General features: G+C 33.4%; 1 long non-coding RNA gene across 1 annotated transcript; it reads right to left on the reverse strand.

The window, feature by feature from the left end:
- Positions 1-458: 458 nt before the first annotated feature.
- On the reverse strand, positions 459-3,055 carry LOC121493903. The gene is made up of 4 exons (XR_005988582.1): positions 2,979-3,055; positions 1,340-1,454; positions 950-1,026; positions 459-594 (listed from the first exon to the last, which is right to left on the reverse strand). It is a non-coding gene; the product is annotated as an uncharacterized LOC121493903 (long non-coding RNA).
- Positions 3,056-20,554: the final 17,499 nt, after the last annotated feature.

A 20,554-nucleotide genomic window follows, 5' to 3' on the forward strand; every position in this document is an offset into this window, starting at 1 on the left:
ATGGTACAGTGTGTTTGTTCCTGTCAGTTATCTGAACCTATGACTAATGACCATGGAAAAACTTCAGCTATAAAATAAATTGTGGCACAGATTGAAAAATAATGTGAAGACTATTTGCAAAAAATAAGAAAACAGGTTCCCACGGGGCAATTTAAAACCTGTGTTTGAAGCATAACTAGGATTTGGTCACAGAGAATGTAAACTGTGTTTAGTTTACTTTTGGGTGATCGTTTTGTAATAGATCATACCTTTTGATACTGTACGAATAGGCTGCAATGTTCAAAAAACAGTTTGAGGTGTGAAAAGTCAAGATATTAAACTACAATTGGCTTAGGCATTTTATAGATAACTGTCTTGGAATATATAGTAGTAATACAAACAACAGTAATAAGCAAAATATATTAAATGTTTACTAAGTACCAGCTTGTTAAGTACTCTACATGCATTCCATGTATTATCTCTTATTTGGGTCCCTTAGTTCATGCCTTTAAAACGATGTCCAATATTAAAATAATACTGAGCAGAGTAACTGGCAGCACAGCAGACTCTCATTTTAGATATAATGCCCAGTTATGGCAACAATGTGGAGCACACCTAAAAAAGGAGAAAGTTCTATCATTGCAACAGAACTTAACACTGATTCCTCTGCAGGAGCTGAGCTTAGTACATGGTTACAAATAACATCAAGAATAGAAGTAGATGAACACATACATTGCAGCTTTGTCCAATGTAGTAAAGCCGTTCGGAAACTGAGTAATCATTTATCAGAGAACCAGAAAAGGCTCTCTGCTCTAAAGATGGTGTCTTATTTTGCACTTAGTCTTCTGCTCTAACAAAATACCACAGACTGGATGGCTTAAACAATAGAAATTTATTTTCTCACCATTCTGGAGGTGAGAAGTGCAAGATCAAGGTATTGGTAGGTTTGGTTTCTTCTCAGGCCACTCACCTTGGCTTGCAGTTGGTCACCTTCACTCTGTGTCCTCTAATGGCTGTCCGTTTTTTCTTTTGTCCAGATTTCCTCTTCTTAAAAGGACACAAGTCATTGGATTAGGGCCTAGCCTAAAGACCTCGTTTTAACTTAACAACACTTTTAAAGACGTTATCCCCAAATGCAGTTACATTTTGAGGTACTGGAGGTCAGGATTTCATCATACAAATTTGTGGGGGAAACATAATTCAGCCCATAACAGATGGATTTATAGACACAATGCATATTAAAACATTTGGGGAAGGAGTAACATTTCTGGAACTCTACCAGAGTTCCTAAGCTTAATGTGGGAGATGTGTCATAGGTCTACTTAAAAATGTTATTTAAATTTGTCCTATTACATTTTACCTTTGGCCTTGTTAATGATATTAACTTCCTCACCATCCTTCTGTGTGTGAATTATGGCTGAATATGAACCCAGCTGACTGAGTTTGAATATGATTGTCAAGATTCCCCTGGGGCCCTGAAAAAGAAAACAAAGAATACAAGCTATTTGCCAAGAAGATAAGGTCATTTTTACATTCAAAAGGAGCACTTTGTTAATGAAAGATGGAAACAATAAGATACAGGAGTATATGATACAAAAATGAAATCATTGTAGATCAAAGAAAAAGGAAGCGGCAATCAAAAATAGAGTGGTCTAGCAATCAGCAAGTTGTTCTGTTACTAACTTAATTTGTCCATTTATTTAATTTGATTTGTTCCATTTACTCAGTAAATTAATAGTCAGCTGGAATCACAGTACCTTTAATTAATTCAAGGCAGTGCTAAATATGTGGAAGCAGGGGGAATATCTAATTTCACTGAAACTGCTCATGAAATCATACTTTAATATATGTGCACTTTGACCACTTAGCTTTTAAATTATCAAGAAATCTGAGAATAAGCTCAGATTTGGTTTAGTTTTGGTTATTGTTCTTTCTGAAATCCATTAAATGCTATTTTTGTTGTCAGTGTCAAGAATATATGTGCAGATTTGTATATATCTAAAATCGAATAAGATTAAGAACATAACAACTATTTCCATATTCTAAAATTGGGTTAGCCTTATTTTCCAATGTCAGTGTTGTATTTTAATTAATAAGAAAATGAAATTCTCAAGTCTCTTCTCATGTATTCTATAAATAAGATCTTAGCATGGAATAGAATTATTTAAATTTTGAAAACTATCCTTTTTTTCTACAATATTGAATATATTTCTTTCCTCTACTTAATACTGGAGCTAACATGGTCCCTTTCTAACATGAAAAGGCAAGATACAATTCTAATCTCCTGAGTACTACTTTCAAACTTACAGAATTATCTGATTTTCTTTCTACATATTTGCATAATTCCAGGAGATGATTTATTTAAAAAGCCCACAGTTGTAAGTTCTGGTTAAAAGTTATGCTTATGAAAATCAACCACTTTTCATTCTTTTTAGTCAATTGTAGATACTAAGACCGCTAATTATAAGTTAATTTGTATACTATCTGACACTTATTTGTAAACCATTTTCTGAATATAGCAGACATGATCATCTGCTTTTCTTTTTCAATGGCCATTTAATACGAAAATGTCTCTAAGGAAACCACTCTAAGTAATGTCTTTAAGTAAATCCAAAAATATGGGGAATGCAAATTGTGACCCATCATGATATTATTCTCTGACAAGAGAAGAATTCCTGTCAACTATTAGAAATGGATTTAAAAAAAAATCAGTGATCTTACACAGTTATTATCAAAATCCAAAGACTAGAAAAAGTCTAAGTTCATGCAGCAGAGGGCAGTAATGTATACTTATCAATAGTAAGAAAGATGAAGAATTAGAGATTATTACAAAATAACTTTTCTGGAGAAAATTGTTTAAAGACCTTTCCTATACCAATGTTAACTGAGTGGGAGATACCTGACAAAAGAATTCATCTATTCTTCCCATGCAGATGCTGTAATACTTCTTACTCCTAGTTTGCAAGGATTTAAAAACAAAAACAAAAGTTCTCCCTTACCCAACTCCATACAGAAGCCATCTCTCTTTGTTAACGTCCTGCAGAGGTTGCTTATGTGGCAACAAAGCCTACTGTAAAAACTTTTCCAAACCACTCAGAAACAAAGGCAGATAAACAGTGTTATGAATAGTCTAATGAATGTGCAGAATGCTTTGGAAATGAGCCACACAATTTAATCTTACTACTACTTTATTTTCAAACTGTCTCTGCCTAGCTGAAAAAAAATTGCAACAAAATCCAAGGACCTCAGTTCTTACCCTTCTTTTAGCTTCTGTGACTGCCTACCACCATAACAATATTTGCATCTTTTTTCCTGGCTGTCTAAAAAGGTGCTTCAACAAGCTGCTTCCCTCTTCATTCACTCTGTCCTGATTTTGTCCCATGTTCTATTGCTTGCAATAAACATCAAACAAATAAGCCCTCACACAAGGGGTTAGTGTTCTTCAAAAAGCCTACAGGTAAAAATTTGAAGGTAGAGTCTAGGAATATATGATGGCATAGTTTTCAAACTCCTGCTATACAAAACCAGAAAAAAAGACGCTTAAAATACCAAACCCAAACCAAACAAACCAACCACCATCCCAACCACAACAATAATAAACTTCACAGATGACATCTAGAGCAAAATCAGGCAATAAGCTGAGTGAACAAAATCACCAAGCGATATAAGGCCCACATAATATCAATTTCTGTGAAAACTGACTTTGAGGGAAGAAATGAGGCTCTAAAAACAGAGAACTCCAAAGTCTCCATCAGGTCCTATTTGGCAAGAGTACAGCCAATCTGAGAACAGTAGACATAACCAGGAAGGAATGGGTGCTGCAGCCTCTAAATCAAATAACAAAGTTCCACAATGAAGAAAAACTTAGGAAATAGAATCCAAATTGAGCTGGCCAGGAACAATTGGGACAAAAAGAAAAGCCTAGGTGAAAATGAGCAAAGGGAAGAAGTACATATCAACAATATAGGGCATTTCTTAAATCGCTCTATAAACACAGTAGAAGGGGAGTGCTAGAGCAATGTAATTGGAAAGGTTATCTTGGCCCAATCCTCTCTTGAACAGCAAAGAAAAACTTACTTGACTTAAAAAATAAGCAATAAAAGAAGATTGTGGCCCAGTCCTGTGCAAATTTAATATGTGAAAAAAGAGAATAAGTACTAGAATAGCCAAAAAGCAATTTCCAATAAACACACAAAACAGTGTACTAATCTCCTAAAACATGATAAAGGAAATTTTAAAAATTGAATCTATGAAAGAATATCATAAAACAGAATTAGACAAACTCTAATATATGTTTCAAGGAAAGAAAGATCTGAAAGAAAAAAAAAGATGACAAGACAAATTATTTCAAGGACGCCTGGATGGCTCAGCAGTTGAGTATCTATCTGCTTTTGGCTCAGGGCGTGATCCCAGGGTCCAGGATTGAGTACCACATTGGGCTCCCTGTATGAAGCCTGTTTCTCCCTCTGCCTCTGTCTCTCTGCCTCTCTCTCTCTCCATGTCTCTCATGAATAAATAAATAAAATCTTTTTTTAAAAAAAGAAAAATTATTTCAGAAATGATACTGAATTGGAAAGAAAAACAGAGCAACATATAATGCTTTTGGAGAAATATCAGATGAAAAAGAGGGGCATTCAATAAATAAGAAGATATAAGGAAATGAGTAAAAAGAGTTCAAGAAAAATAATAAATACAGAAAATAGGAAAAGAAGATCCAACAAGTTTATAACAGTTTTCCCCAAATAAGAAACTCAAACTATGGAACAACAAAGACAAGAACAACAAACCCACTAAGTAAAATAATTTAAGAAAATGTTTGAAAATAAAATGAACAAAACCAAAAAGATTTGAAAATACGTATCATAAAATTACACAGGAGAAAGTCAATCCAGAATGGACAATGCAATAACCTGTTCTAAACAATTGGACTTGAAAAAAATATCTTTTGCTAGTAGGAAAAAGATCATGCCAATTTCAACAATGAATTTTATGTGAGGATACAATTAGGTAAAATATTTAAGATAATCAAAGAAAGAAAATGTGAACCAAGTTTGTTGAATCCAGCTAAACTAACCTTCATGTACAAAGGTTCCAGACAAAAGAGTTTGTGAATCCAAAAAGTCAGAGAATATTATTACATAAGCCCTCCCTTAGAAACTTACCAGGAAATAAGATTTAGACAAACCCAATGATGGCGGTACTACATAGGCAGTTACCTATGAAATTAAGACTACCTGATAGTCTCAGAGAAACTATTATATAATGGCTATATGTAGTAACAGATTATATAAGGGAGAGGTTGAAGGAGACAAAAAGAGAGAGATAACAGACAAATCTTGTGAAAATTGATGTAAAGAAATTAAAGTAGCAGTAAACAAAATCCAAATGTCCTTTTAAACAATGCACTTTGACTAAATGGAGTTTATTCAGAAATTAAATTTTAGGAAATCCATTAACATGTTCTATCAGTATGATTGAACTAAGAGAAAAATAATATAATCATCTTCATTGATGCAGAAAAAGCATTTGGCAACACTAAACCAATACCATTCACATTAAAATTACTAAATAAAATAGGATAAAAATATATAATTATATATATTATATTATATTATATTATATTAGTATATATATCATATATATCACACAAGTTAGCACCTTTATGTAATAGAGAATTATTTGATGCTTAAAAAAGAAAATCAGAAATAAGACAGGAATGACCAAAATCTCCAGTTATTGAGCACTGTCTTATTAGTAATAGCCATTCAATTGAGCAACAGAAATCAATTATAGCCAAAATAATTTTAAAAGTTAAACTATTTCTATTTGCATATAATACAAGTATATAACTGGAAAATCTCTGAAGCAGAATTTACTAAAGTAGTGGTTTTTAACTCTAATATCACATAATCACTAGTCCATATAATTAACAACAAATCATTTAGAAGTTGTCATAGAAGAAAAGTCCCCTTGTCAGTAGCCAAAAACAAATAATACAATTCTTAGGTATGAACATAACCTAAAATGTACAAAATCTAAATGAAAACAACTAAAACTACTCCTGAAAGATTTTAAAAAGTAGGCTGAATCAAATGAAAAGTTATACAATATTCTTAGAGCAGAAGATTCAGCATTATGTCAGTTATACCTGAATTAATTAATAAACTTAATATAATCTCCATAAAAATATGTCACATTTCTTTTCCCCTGAGATTGGGAAAGTTGATTTTAAAAAATGCATTAGATTGAATCAAAATTCTTTTGGGAGAGTAAACAAGAATGGTCAGGAAACCTCTGAAAAAGAGAAATAGTTAGAGACATGCTGATAAACCTACCATAAATTAAAAACTCTAAAATAGGCAATAATTTGTTATTGGTTCATAAACAGACATACAGACCAATGTAACACAATAGAAAAGTCAACAGTATACTCAATTGTATATGGACATTTAGTATATGAAAAGAACAGCATCTCAAATCTGTGGCTTAAAAAATAGACTTTTTAATCATTGTTTAAACAGATAGTCATCTGAAAAAAAACTAAAACTGATCTATTCTTCACACTCTAACAGATAAACTCCAAATGGATTGAAAATTTAATTATAAAAATAAATAAAATGGGGATCCCTGGGTGGCGCAGCGGTTTGGCGCCTGCCTTTGGCCCAGGGCGCGATCCTGGAGACCCGGGATCGAATCCCACATCGGGCTTCCGGTGCATGGAGCCTGCTTCTCCCTCTGCCTGTGTCTCTGCCTCTCTCTCTCTCTCTGTATGACTATCATAAATAAATAAATAATAATAAAAAAAATTTAAAAAAAAAAAAAAAAAAAAAATAAATAAATAAAATGATGTGAGGGTTTAGAAAATGCATAGATGAACTCCTTCATAAAATGATTTTTCCATAACCAGAGAAATACTCTTCTAATTTAAAATCAAAGACTAATAAAGGGAATGATTGGAAAATTCGATTTCATAAAGACAATTTTTTATATGAAAAATCATTATAAGTAAAGCCAGATTAATGGCAAACAGGAAAAAAAATTTTACATCTCATATCAGAAGCAAATGGTGACTATCCCTAATGTATAAAGAATTTCTAAAAATGGAAAAGAAAAAAATCCAATAACTCTATAAAGAAAATAACCTAAAGAAGAAAGAGTTTAGAGAAAAAATTAAATGGCTCTTAAAAATGTGGAAAAATGCTTATCTGTAATAAAAGAAATCCAAATTAAAAACTATGCCAATATATTATTTCTTATCTCTAAGATGGCAAAAATCCAAATGTTTGACAATTACTCTACAGCAATGCTGCCAGAAAACAAAGCACCATCATACACTGTTGATGGGAATACAAAATGGCATTATCCCATATGGAGGGAAATTTGGCAATCTAGCAACATTACACATGCATGTTACCTTTGACTCTGTGAGTAATCCCTTTTGGAGGAATCTATTCCAAAGATATCCTAGTAAAAATAAGAAAAGACATAGACACAGAAGTAAGTATTTATTAAGTCACTATAATATCAAGGGTCTAGAAGGAATCTAAATGTCCATTAGGAGGGCCTTGGTTGAACAAACTCAGGACATATCCACAATGAAGTTCTATATATCTATAAAAATGAATTAAAATATATTTTTATATTACTTTAATCTCCAAGATATAGAAGTAAGTGAAAAAAAAAGCAAGATGGAAAAAGGTGTACTGTCATTTAAACTAAGAAAGGGCAGGATACAAATACATATCTGTGACTTTATCTCTAAGTCCTTGCCTAAGATTTTTAAATAAAGACAAATTACCACAATAACAAAATAGAGAATAGGAATAAGATGGAAAGGACCATGGATATAAACTAGTTTTATTTCATAAAGTTCACTATGTAACCATATAAATATTTTACATATTATAAAATAATTATTCATTATTTAATTATTTTCAATAACCAGATTCTTAGTGTTAGGGTTGGTATCATTATCCTGAGACTGTGCTGCTTGCTTCTATAGTACTGTAATTACTTTTGCATGATGGAGGACCAGACTTTTTGATATTGGAGGAAGGAAAAAAGATGTAAGATCCATGAGGTTAAGTATAAAGGAACTTTATACACTGGAATTTAAATTTGCAGTATCTCTATTAACTTCCTACTGAAAGGATCCAAGACTCTGCAGAAAACATGAATTGCAATTCTGAAGTAGGAAATATACAAAATCAGCCTTATCACCTTGAAAAATCAGATAAGGAAATTATAAAACATTAGGATGTCCAAAGGATTTAGGAGTCCAAAAGATACTCCACCGACAAATGTGCATCAATGAGGAAATTAATTGCAATATACTGAAATTCATAAAGTAGATTTGGACCCATCAATTCATAACAATTTTTAAAAAATCACTGGTCACCTCTAGATGATGCAAAGTAACCAGGTTATTATTTTGAAAATTGATAAAAAAGAAAAAATAAGGATTTGTTCTGTTTTTCTTATTCTTACTATATCTCAGGATAACCAAATAAATTGTCAAGAGATTATCTTCATATAGGGGTTAATATATGAAAAATAAATGATAGAATATCATCATTTGGCAATCCCTAAGGAATTATAGAATCTAGGGAATCATCAGCAATGTTTGACAAAAATATAGAAATTGAGGCAACTGAACACATGTGCTGCTTTGATGGAAGTTGTCTAGTCAAACAATTGAACCTGAATCTAACTAAGCCTCCAAATCAAAGTAAGGATTTTCAGATATACAGGAAATGGAGGAACATTCTTTAAAAGCACACAGAGATGAAATCAGTAAAATCCTTATCATGTGCAAAACTCTACAGAATAAATGACTCAGTTTATATAAATAGTGGCAAGGACAACAAAATGTAAGGAAAGAAAGGTGATGAGGAAGAAACCCATAAAATAAAAGACAATTAAGAGACACATTAAACAGTTGTAATGTATGGATCATGTATGAATTTTATTCAAGCAAATAAATTGAAAAACTTACATGACAAATATTTGATAAATTTTGAAGTTTAAGGTGTGATCATGGTTCCTGTGAATGAATTTTCTTAGAAAATTCTTATCTCTCAAGAATATATGTATTGGAATACTTACAAGATGAGATGGCTTTATGTCTGAGATTTGCTACAAAATAATCTGGGGGAGGAGCGAGTGTGTTGGGGTATAAGTTAAAGCTGGTTGGTCACAAAATAGTAATTGTTGAACCTGGATAATGTGTATATGTGGATTATAATACGCTTCTCTATTTTTATCGCTTTGAAAATGTCTATAAATAGAAGTGAAACAACAATAAAATTTTTTATTATTAACAATAAAATAATTTTAAGGCAAACCCTCCAATTATACAAGCAGGTGGCCTTTGAAGCAAAATGTCTTCATGAATATTGATTAGAGCATTTTATATTCCTCTAAAGTCTTCAAGAGAGTTGAAAACATTAACACATTGGATCTATAAGTGTCCTAAAGGCCTCTTAAGGAATTAACTTCTTTACAACTCTTCTGCAATAAGTTGGCTTCAGTGCCACTATCCAGATATATTTCTTACTAGGAGATAAACCTAGAATAAACATGTTTTGGCTCCTTTTATATGGCATTTGATTTCAAAAATTCTATCTTTTTATTTCAATAATAACACTTCAGATGATATGTCCTGATTTATTCTTTGGGGAAAAATAGTCAGTATACTTTTATTGGCTTAGATCCCAAGGCAGTGCATTTTATAGTATCAAACAGTAATGGTAATGCAGGTTCAGAAACTGGAGAAAAAGAAGAGGATGTCCCAGAAATAGCTGTATATGAGTTGTATATGAAGATCATTTCTATACAAATGTCCAAAGTAATTGCTATTGTCATTAGAGTTTGTTTTCCCATTGAATTGAATTTTTTAAGAAGAAGTTTATCTATAAGTGCAAACATAGTCAGTTGGATGCTCAGACCCCCACATCTTTCTCAGAGGCCCCTTCTGCCTGAGAATTACCTCTCATTCACAGCTTTCTTAGCTGCAGGGCAAGGTCTCTGGTGGTCATGTTGCTAAAACACCATCTGTCTCCCAAACTACAGTAGATGATTTGGTGTCACATCTGACCCAATAAGGCCATTGAGCCTGCTTCCTTCCCTGTGAAACTTGGAATTAGCACTAGAAATAACAGTCTAAGTCTACCTCTGTTCTTGATATAAGATGCACATCGAGAATCTGTTGGTAGTATTTTCTGCCTTGTTGACAGGAAGGAAAGAAAGTCAGTCTTCAGTGAGAGAGATTGAAGCAGATGAGCAGAAAGAGGTGGAGATAAATGATGGAGAGAGGAGGTTTATTACATGATGATAGAAATGATTGAATGGATGGATGGAAGGATGGATAAATAGGCAAGCTGATATAAAGAGAGAGGTATAGATGGAGAAATAGAGATAAATGAATAGCTATAACATGTAAATATCTCCAAGTTACACAGTTAAATGAGAAACGCATAATGCAGAAAAATGTAGTATAACCATGTGTGTAACCACATATGTATACAGTTTGAATATTAAATAAAATTCAAACTCTTAATGCTGGCTTACCATGGGCAGGGAGATAGGAGTAAGTGAAGGAAAAAGATTGGTGACAAGTAGATTTTTTATTACATATATTCCAATAATATTTAATTTTTGTACAGCTTATTTGTATTTTTGTTTCATTTATGTAAATGTAAAGATATATTCAAGTATTACACGAGCAAGGAGAAAAACCAAGTTTAAAAATATTGATATCCAGGAAACACTGAACAAGAACTCAAGGCCTAAAGGGGAAAAAAAACTAACTTTAAAAGTAATTAGTAAAAGATTTAAAATTCCATCAATTAAAAAAATTCTATCAATTCTCAACTTTACCACTAAAAAAGACATGTAATAGCACAAGACCCATTTTCAGAATGTAATATTTTATTTCCTTTCATAGACTGCTTTCTTGTGTTTACTTAAGCTGACACTAAATGAATTGCTATTCTCTAAGCATTCACATTCCCTGGAAGAAAGAAGCCATAAATTGTTTCACTTAGTGGCAGAGGCATGGCTGGGAATAAATACTCAGGACAGAAAATCTAAAATATATTGTCGTTATCAAGAGTAAAGACTCTGATTTTCTGTTTTTGTAATTTTTTTCCCCAAATACCTTAGCTCCATCCACAGGGTTTGATGCTGACAAATGTTTATAGAAAAAATGATCATACATAGAATTACAATTGCCATTTGGCAAGCACACTGATCTCTAATAAATTTTATCAGCTACTAAGTTGCTTACAATGATGCAATAAAACCTCTTCACTTATTGAAGATTCTGATCAATAAATGGTTTGCAGTCGCTCAGCACATCAGTGGAAAGGCAGAAACTGAACTCCACCTTCGGATTTCACTTGAGCATTGTTTCCAACAAATTCCACTCAATAAGGGCCTGCACATTTTCCTTCTTGGACACTAGAGGGAGATTGTTTGCCTTTCAGGCATATTTCTTAGCATGGCTATGTCCTTTTATCATCATCGAGTCTGTGGCTCTATACAGTTATATGTGGCAGCTTCTATCTTAAGGTCCTATCAAGAAAATGCAAGAATATTTGTAAAAACACTCTTCTAACATACATGGCAGACACCAGTTTAGAAAATAGTTCACATTCATTTAAAAATGAGATTCTAAATGGAAATAAATTTAGATTTATTATTAAAATAGGTAAAAATAATATCTAACCAAAGTAGACCACAATTCAGACCTTGTTAATATAATCATATTTGCAAAGCAAAATACATTTCTAAAAATAATAGCTAAAATTTTAAAGCCTCAGAGGATATAATCAATTTGTACTAAAGCATTTTGGTGGAAAATACATAATGACATTCTGTGTTCTCCTTTGCCCTACTCTCCTTCTTTCATTTATCTCAACACACCAATGTCACTGCTGTTGCTCAACCGACAAGACACATTCTCACCTAAGAACTCCTCACTGGCTGGTCACTGTGCCCACAACTTCCTGCCAATATCCATGTATCTCATTCCCTCAGTGGTTTCAAGTCTTTGCCCAAATGTCAACTTCCCAGTCAAGTTTGCTGTACTTAAAATTGCACCACATAGCCCTCCTTGTTTCTGTTAACTTACTCTATATTTTGTTTTCCCTATGGCATTTATAAGTTTCTATTATTCGATGTATTTTATTTTTATATCATGTGGATTATTTTTTTATGTCCTCTATTAACATGTAAGCTCAGTGGGGATGAGGATTTTAGTCTATTTTGTAGATCAGTGTATCCCAAACACCTAGATCAGTGCCTATGCTTAAATGATCTAACTGTTTAAAGACTTAATTAAATCCTCATGAATTCAGTTCAATAAAACTTTGCTTTGTACTTGAATTTAATAATATTTTTTTATGATTGCAGTACCTACTATTGATGTGAGATTTTCCTACCCAGAAAAACGTACTAAGATAATAACATTAACTCTCTTTGACATAGAGTCTTACTCCACAAACACTGATGGGTAGCTATCATATTTTATCTTTCATATCATTTGCAACTTGAAATACCTTTAGTTTTTCAACATCTATGAATAAGAAATCCTTTTGTCATTTTTTTCTCTTCCCTTATATCCATTTTAATTTACCTGTGTTTTGCCATTGGATTTGCAGAAATATAAAGATGGCTTAGAGCCGGAATAACCATAGCAAAATTGTGACATTAGACCAAGTAAATCTTTGATGCTGTGCCAACAAAAATCATCTAATATTTTACCTTACTTTGACATTGCCCCTCAGAAAACTGTTTTATCACTAGCCATCAACTAATCCCTGCTAGAGCACCAAGCCTGAAGAGCTTAAGATACTACTGCTCTAAGGGGATATTTGTGTTTAAATAAAACTAGAAAACTCCAAGACCCTTGGGATCCAAAAAAATACATTTCTGTGTTAGGTAGTAGGAGGGAATATTTGTAATAAATAGGAAATTGCCAGGCACTCTGAGTCATAGCTTATAAAAAGTCTTCAGGTCTTAAGACTTTTTATGTGCTAGATGAATGATTTTTGAATCAGAGGATCCCATTGGAAGATAATGATTATCAATGCCTAAGAACTTACAGGTCAGCAGGCCATAACTGACAACAACTGACTATAATAACTGAAGTAGGCAGGCAAAGTCAGAATAAAGATGGAAATGGATGAAATGTTGGGTAGATCTAGGAGATATCTTTACTTATGCCTTTACTTATCTTTACTTTGCACCATCTGTCCTCCTTTTAGTAAAAGCATGTGGGTTATCTTTTGTGAAACCACTCACCCCCATTGCCCTATTCTTACTTCATGTGACCTCCCTGGCAGACATGGGACCCAGACCTAGTAACTCAGAGCATTCTAACCCTGGTCACAGAAGTTGCTTCTTAGCAGCATGGTTAGACATTTACTAGAAACATTAAGAAAGAAATTCTTCTTCTGCCAAGATCTCTTAACTGGCAGGATATAAGATAGGGGAATATCTACATGAGAAAGAAATCTCTACAGGGGAAAGTGAAGTCAAGAGACAAGAGAAAGATTACTACATATTGTTTGAGCCAGACCTTAAACCTAGATTAGAGAATTCTATTATAAGAGCCAATAAATTTCCCTTTTTTCCTAAGCCATTTCAAGGTTGGGGTTTTTTCACTTACAACCATAAGATTCCTAATACGTAAAAATGTATTATACTAAATTTAGAATAAATAAGAACACTATTAGGAAAAATCCCAGTCTAGAAACAAATAAGCTTACTTTCCATTAATTTTGGGCTTAACACATGCCAGAGTTTGGGCTTGACTGGAGACAAGAAGGTATTTGAGAATTTATTAGAGAATAACTGACATGATCATCTTGCTTGATAGATATCATGTAGAAAAAGTGATTATAGTTTTCTAATATGGAAGTATATCTGAAGATTGAAAGGTTCTTTTTCAGCAGCATGGTCATATATGCATATATTTTATTATTCACATACTTTGGATCTGGTCATTTTAAATGAAATGGAACTATAAGAGATTCTCTTTTACTCTTTTGACTTCTAAGACCTCTCAGGTATTATTAAATCTACAAATACCTTTGGATTTTTAAAAAGTTCTCAGGATTGTTTAGGTTGCAATTAACAAAAATTTACTCAAGTGTGCACAGAAAATTTGAAGCAGGTAGTGGAAGAAATATATTAGTAAGAGCACAACAGGCAGTCTCCCCAGCATCTGAGGGTAAAAAACAAAGCCTATCTTAGCTTGCTTCCACCACCCAGACTTTAGAGCTGAGAACCAGACCACTAATCCCTCTCTGAAAACCACCTTTCTTTGCTGAATTGTAGCTGTCTTCTCTCTATAACCAGATCTGGCTTTTCTTTAGAGCCAATTTCCATTCACATCTCTTTATGATCTTGGGACTCAGTTTTTCTTAGCTGGATGATTCACTCAGTTTGATCATTCTAAATTCCAAATTCCTGGCTGAAAGAAATCTGTTTGGATCCCTTCAGGGGCAGAGTTACCTGGTACAAAGGAGCTACCTGGGCTCACGGGCCCCCATAGTGGAAGCTTTGAATGGGAACAGGTACTTTTCAGAAAGAACATGAGCAGGGAGATAATGATTAGTTTTTTCTGGCAAAAAGCTATCTGATGACCACAGGAATACTTACACATTCTTTCTCACTGGGGAAACAGAAGAGAATCATAAGAGATGGCATCAAGAAATAAATCATAATGATTTGAATCATAAATGCATACTTCAAGAGTGTTATTGAATGATTTGTATTCCAGACAGAGGACCTTGGTTTGTATTGAGTCAACTAAAATATCTTAGAAGACTGATTACACATGTTTGAAATTATTCAGCCCATTATGTCTTACAACAGTATCACCTGTTTAGCATTCATTGGTATGTGGTATAAATATATTCAGAACTCGATAAAGATTTTTGAAACAAACCAGAGATTACATTCACTCTGATAATTGTTTAGTGATGTTGGTTTCACTGGAAAGCTCTGGACAGGCGGCAGGGGGAAAGGGGAAAAAGGGAAATGGAAAAACATCAACGACTAACCTATAAGATCAATTGAAAAATTTGAAATTGTTTCTGATGTTACAATGGACATAATTTCTCAAGACATCATAAAGTAATTTAAAACATATTCATATTACTAGAGATAACATTTATCTAAAGTAAAGAAATTATAACCATACAAAATTGAATGTGTCTGATTTAGTTTTAGGAAATCTTTATGACCTAATATACAAAACAATTTTGGAGGAAACTAAAGCAAAAAAATTCAAGCTCTCTAAGATCTGGTATTTTTTCTGAAGTGTGACATATTGAAATAATCTCTACTAAAATGAGTACTGATGAGGCAATTGAGTAAACGATATAAGTTCAGAAGATGAAAGAGGCAAAGGACGTACTGAGGAATCAGTCATATAAACCATGTAAAACAGACTGCTTCATACTTGTTATAACTGGTTAGGGTTCCTATACTGCTTGGTATGTTAAACTTACAAAGGTGTTTATAACAATATTTTATTAATAAAGAAAGTTGGCAATTTGATTTGAACATAAAAAGATTCTTATGTCTAAAAATAGATAAAATTTTTAAGCAATAGATTGGTTAATGTAGCTTCAAATTTCTTATTCTTTGAAGCACATACTGCATGCAGTCTTTGATTTCCTTGATCTTTTTAGATCAATGTTTTCAGAGACCACACTGAGAGATAGGAAGGAATTGATTCATCCCTATAATGACAAGTCAGAAAATTAAGAAACCTCTGTAGTAAACTCTTTCCATACTAAGGTGAGCATTTAAATAATCACTGTAGGCTATAACCCGTGATCTGTTTAAATGATGACAATTAAATTTCTGAGGAAGAGGATCTATTTTTTCTAATGAATGCCACCTATCTTTTATAGGCTTGAAAAATGTTACCAGTTATAATAAAATGCAAGACTGCAATAAAGCACAGGTAGATATTTCAAAAGTTTATAGTAGTGGTCACTTTAACAAGATAGAATATTTCAAAAGACTGAGTAATAGTTTTCGGAGGGCCAAGAGGTGCTTACAAGCAGAGATGACATTTGACCTGCAGTTTAAGGAATGAATAGCGAATCGGAGGAAGGTGACAGGCCACAGAAACAAGAGATGTCGAGCTGCATACAGGAAGTGAACAAACAGCAAGGACTGCTGAGCAGATGGAACACAGAACCTGTAGGGCCAAATGAGAGGTGGCTGTAAAAGCAGAAATCCTAGGGAAACAGTCTCGCAGGACTGGGCAAGAGAGCCCCACAGACCTCTTCCCCAGCTTCAGCTATGTCTAGTTATGTCCCTCTAAAAGTTATATATCCTTAAATACAGACAAAGCTAAGAATATCATATGTTCTTGCCCAAATGCATTCTTCACCAAATATTAAAGGAACTTCTTATGTTCAGAGCATGTGCTCAGGTGGTTGGCTCTTCTGCTAAAAGAATGCCTTCCTAGGGCATGGGTATGTCTCAGCAAGTAGCTATCTCTAGCTCCTAATACCATACGGAACACTGAAGATACTAAAAAAAGTGTTAAATGAATATAGAAGGAAACAAACTCTAAGCAGCATCTTTTTTGCATATTTATAGTAGGACCTGCATTGAAAATTAATAAAAATATTACCCATTATATAATTTTCACGGTTAATAAGGAGAGAATGGAAACACACTGATCGTTCATGAGTCAACATGTCTTCCTGATTTATTTGCCTAAAAATAACAGGATCTTGGTCTGCATATCAAGAGCACATGGCTACTAACTTGGTACGTGACCCTGGACAAGTAACCTCATCTTTAAAATGACAATTAACATTAATAGCCCCTTAAAATCTGTAATACAACTGTGCAGAGATCATTTTACTTTAAATATAATTTTAAGCATTTACAAAATATTTACTCATCTCACTTGTTTGCTATGATTCAGGACATAATTTAGTTCTGGATGGGGAAATTAATTTGCCCTTTTGCCCAAACTGCATGTAGAAAATTATTTGACTGTTATTATTACTATGTGGTCATATTATTAATCATTTTGATATTATATATAAATATATATATTTGATATATATCTTACTTTATTCTCTCTCTTATGAATATAGAAAAAAGTATTAATATTCTAATGCAGTTACATTTAGAAGTTTATAAAGTAAAAAATCAAAATAAGAAGTTGAAGAAGAAGTTGAAGATAAGGAAGAGCGATAAACAGAATTCAGTTATTAATTTATATATTCTCATCTTTATCTTTTCCAAAATAAAAGGTGGTTAAACAAAACATGGTACATAATATTCCAAAGAACAGCCTTTCTGTATTTGCCAAATTTATTTATCAGAGGAACAACCAAGAGAAAATCAATCTTTTAATTATCAGACTAGTTCCTTAAGGGGCAATTAAATATGGGATATTTCTATATGGAGAGGCACCATATAGTTGGATAGAATGTGTCATTACAGGAAAAGTAAATAACTGAAACACATTTACCAGGAAAACATTCATCAGAAAAGGCAGGATAGGCAGGAAACCTTTCACCAGGATCTTAACGCTGCACAGTAAAGCAGAGGTAATTCACTGCCGAGTGTTTAACAATGAAAAACCATAACATTAACTTCAAAAAGTAAAATGTGAGCATTTTACAAAGAAAACTTTTTCAGAATCATGGCTTAGCCAAATAATTTTCATTGATCACTTACTGTGGACATAGACAGGTAGGCATGTTTTCAAAAGGTGTCGACCAAAAATAATAGTAATGATTCAAGAAGTCAACAGTTCAGTTCAATAAGTAATTGCCACAGATAATTCAAACAGCAGCTCAGAATACAAAGGTGTTTACAGCACAGTCTTTATTCCCAAGTAGCCCACAGTCTCGAGAGGGAGGCAGGTGTGCAAAGAAATAAGTTACAGTGTGGGACGGTAAAGTGAAAGATTCACAATACGCACAGGGTACAGACATAGCACAGAACATTCACAATGAAGAGTAATTACTTCTATGGGGATCTGGGGAAAGGAAGGTGTAGAGAAAGGCTTCCCAGAGGAGGGGAGCTCTAAGCTGAGTGGTTCAACCAGAAGTTCACTTTCCCCTACTTCACTCTCTGTATTTCTGAAAAGAGCATGCTTGTTTGGGAAAATTAAAAAGGATCATCACAGCGGGGTTTGATTTTATTCCTTGGCAAGAAATAAAGGAGGAGTACAAGGGGCCAGAAATCATGGTAATTAAAAGAGGAGCGCCAGAACTTAAACAGTCATAACAACCAAAGAGGAAGACATTTAAATCAATTTTAAATTGAATTTACAATCAATCATTATGAAGCATTATTTTCCTCCTTATCTTCCAAAAGGATCTAAAGTTGCCAAATACAATCACACAAATTTATCCTGCACATTTGTTTCTAGTAGAGTGAAAATTGTTTATGTAAGCTGTCTCTCTTTCGATACATAGTCAGGAGCATGACTGGTATGCATTCAAAATTCATTTTAATTCATTTTAATATTAAATATCCAAAATTTATTTTCAGAATCAAGCACCTATCACATGCTCTCCTACTGTGTGCCTAAGATAGCCTCTGAGGATAAAATAAAGTCGACTGATTACTTTTCAACCTAATTAAACTTATAACCACACTAGAAAAATATATGATCACAGAACAAATTTAAGGTAAAACTTTTTACAGATAATCTGTATGATCATAGGAAGAAAAGTATACACAGTACTCATTGAAGTAACTGAAAATAAGGGAAAAATTATTTTTGGATAATATTGCTATGACAATCATCCAAAGAATATGGATGCAGGGCTTTATATATTTGATTTAAATTTATCGTTTATGGAGTGTCTATTATGGTACCAGGCATTTCATTAAGGGCTACATACTATTTTTTCATTCAATCTTTATCACATCCCTGCAGGTAACTGATACTATATCCAATTTACAGATGAGAGGGAAAATGAACCTCAGATTTACTTGCCTTTAGATTAAATTCGTCAGGATGGGGGAATGAAAAATGGAAGAACTTTACATGTAGATTAAATAGCCTAAAGAAAGATGACCAAGGAATTTGAAGTGTAAATGCTGCCCAGCAGCATTTTTAAACCCAGAAAGACAGCAAGCACTCTTAGGCAATTACAGTCAGATCACTCTATGCCCTGCTCTCCTCCCCACTGTGTTTGACTTTCCTAATTTTCAAAGTCCACGTAAGACTAAAGTCAGACACTGACTGTGGAAGCTGAAGGATCCTGTATACAGGGTATATAAGCTGTGGGTACGGATCCTACCCAAAGAGCTCAATAGCCGGCATGATGTGGAGTTTTTGAGTTTCACCTACACAAGTATAAATATTTGGCCTGTTCAGCCTGAAGGTATAAAGCATTCCATGAATAATGGAAATATTTCTCTTTCTGCTATTTTTAAGGATTTCAAGGAAATCCATAAAACAGCTTGCTTTCTCTCAAGAAGAGAAGAAAGACACATTTATTTTGACAGACTATCTCTTCTCTAAATACCTGCTATAAATTAGTAACTGTTTCCCTAACACAACTCTAAATTCCCCAAACCAGAGAAGACAGTTTTATTTCTCTCCCTCTTGTACGTTCTTTGTCTGCATCAAGCCCCCAGAGGGGTGATGTGAAAGCATGCCTTCTGTGACCACATTGTATTTCAATGAACCTCTTTAAATTGTTATTCAAACTCCACAATTTCATGGAATAGAATTGAAATGTGTTGTTTGGGAGTTATTATTCTTAATTTTTATAGGAAGGTGAATATTTTTGCACAAGAGAAAGAAACTCACAGTAGACAATAGATTCATTACTAAAACATTCAGTATTTGTAATTTTATGTTTGCATTCTCTTTTAACAAGGATTCTCTAATTAAACATTTTATGAAGTGATAAGTTATTATAATAAAAAATATGCTTGTGCCCTCTTCCCATCAATTTCCACATTTTGCTATTTAAATTTTTACTTAGATTGTTTTCAATCAACATAAATTCTAAGTGTTGAAATAGGATTGAAGAGCTGGCAAGATCAGTTCCAAATCCCACAGTTTTTGTAACAGTTACATTTCCTGTCTTGTAAATTCTTGTGGATGACTGTGCTGTGCAGCCATGGCCCTTGGAACTCCATTGTAGAACTTATTTAGTGGTAAGAAACCCTGACAAATGTCATTTGCACCACCTCCTACTCTCAACCTTGGTGTACACTTAGACTTCTCCAATATTCTTTAAGGCTAGGTTTCAGTCTAACATTTTCATTCATCCAACTGAGACAGTTTCAGAATGGCTTCCAAGAAACTCAACAATTGGAAATGCAGTACCCTCAAAATGATCTTGATAGTTTGAATGAATAGGGCCATCTTAGAAACTTAGTATTTTAGTCAATCTGGGCTGTTGATGGCTTAACCAGCAAACATTTACTTGTCATGATTTTGGAGGCTGGAAGCTGGAGATCAGGGTGCCAGCAGGGTCAAGATCTTGGTGAAGGGCCCATTCTTGGTTATGTCTTCACATGGCCTTTCCTTGGTGCATGCATGTAAAGAAAGAGT

Source organism: Vulpes lagopus, chromosome 6, assembly GCF_018345385.1.
Source record: "Vulpes lagopus strain Blue_001 chromosome 6, ASM1834538v1, whole genome shotgun sequence".
Lineage (NCBI taxonomy): Eukaryota > Metazoa > Chordata > Mammalia > Carnivora > Canidae > Vulpes > Vulpes lagopus.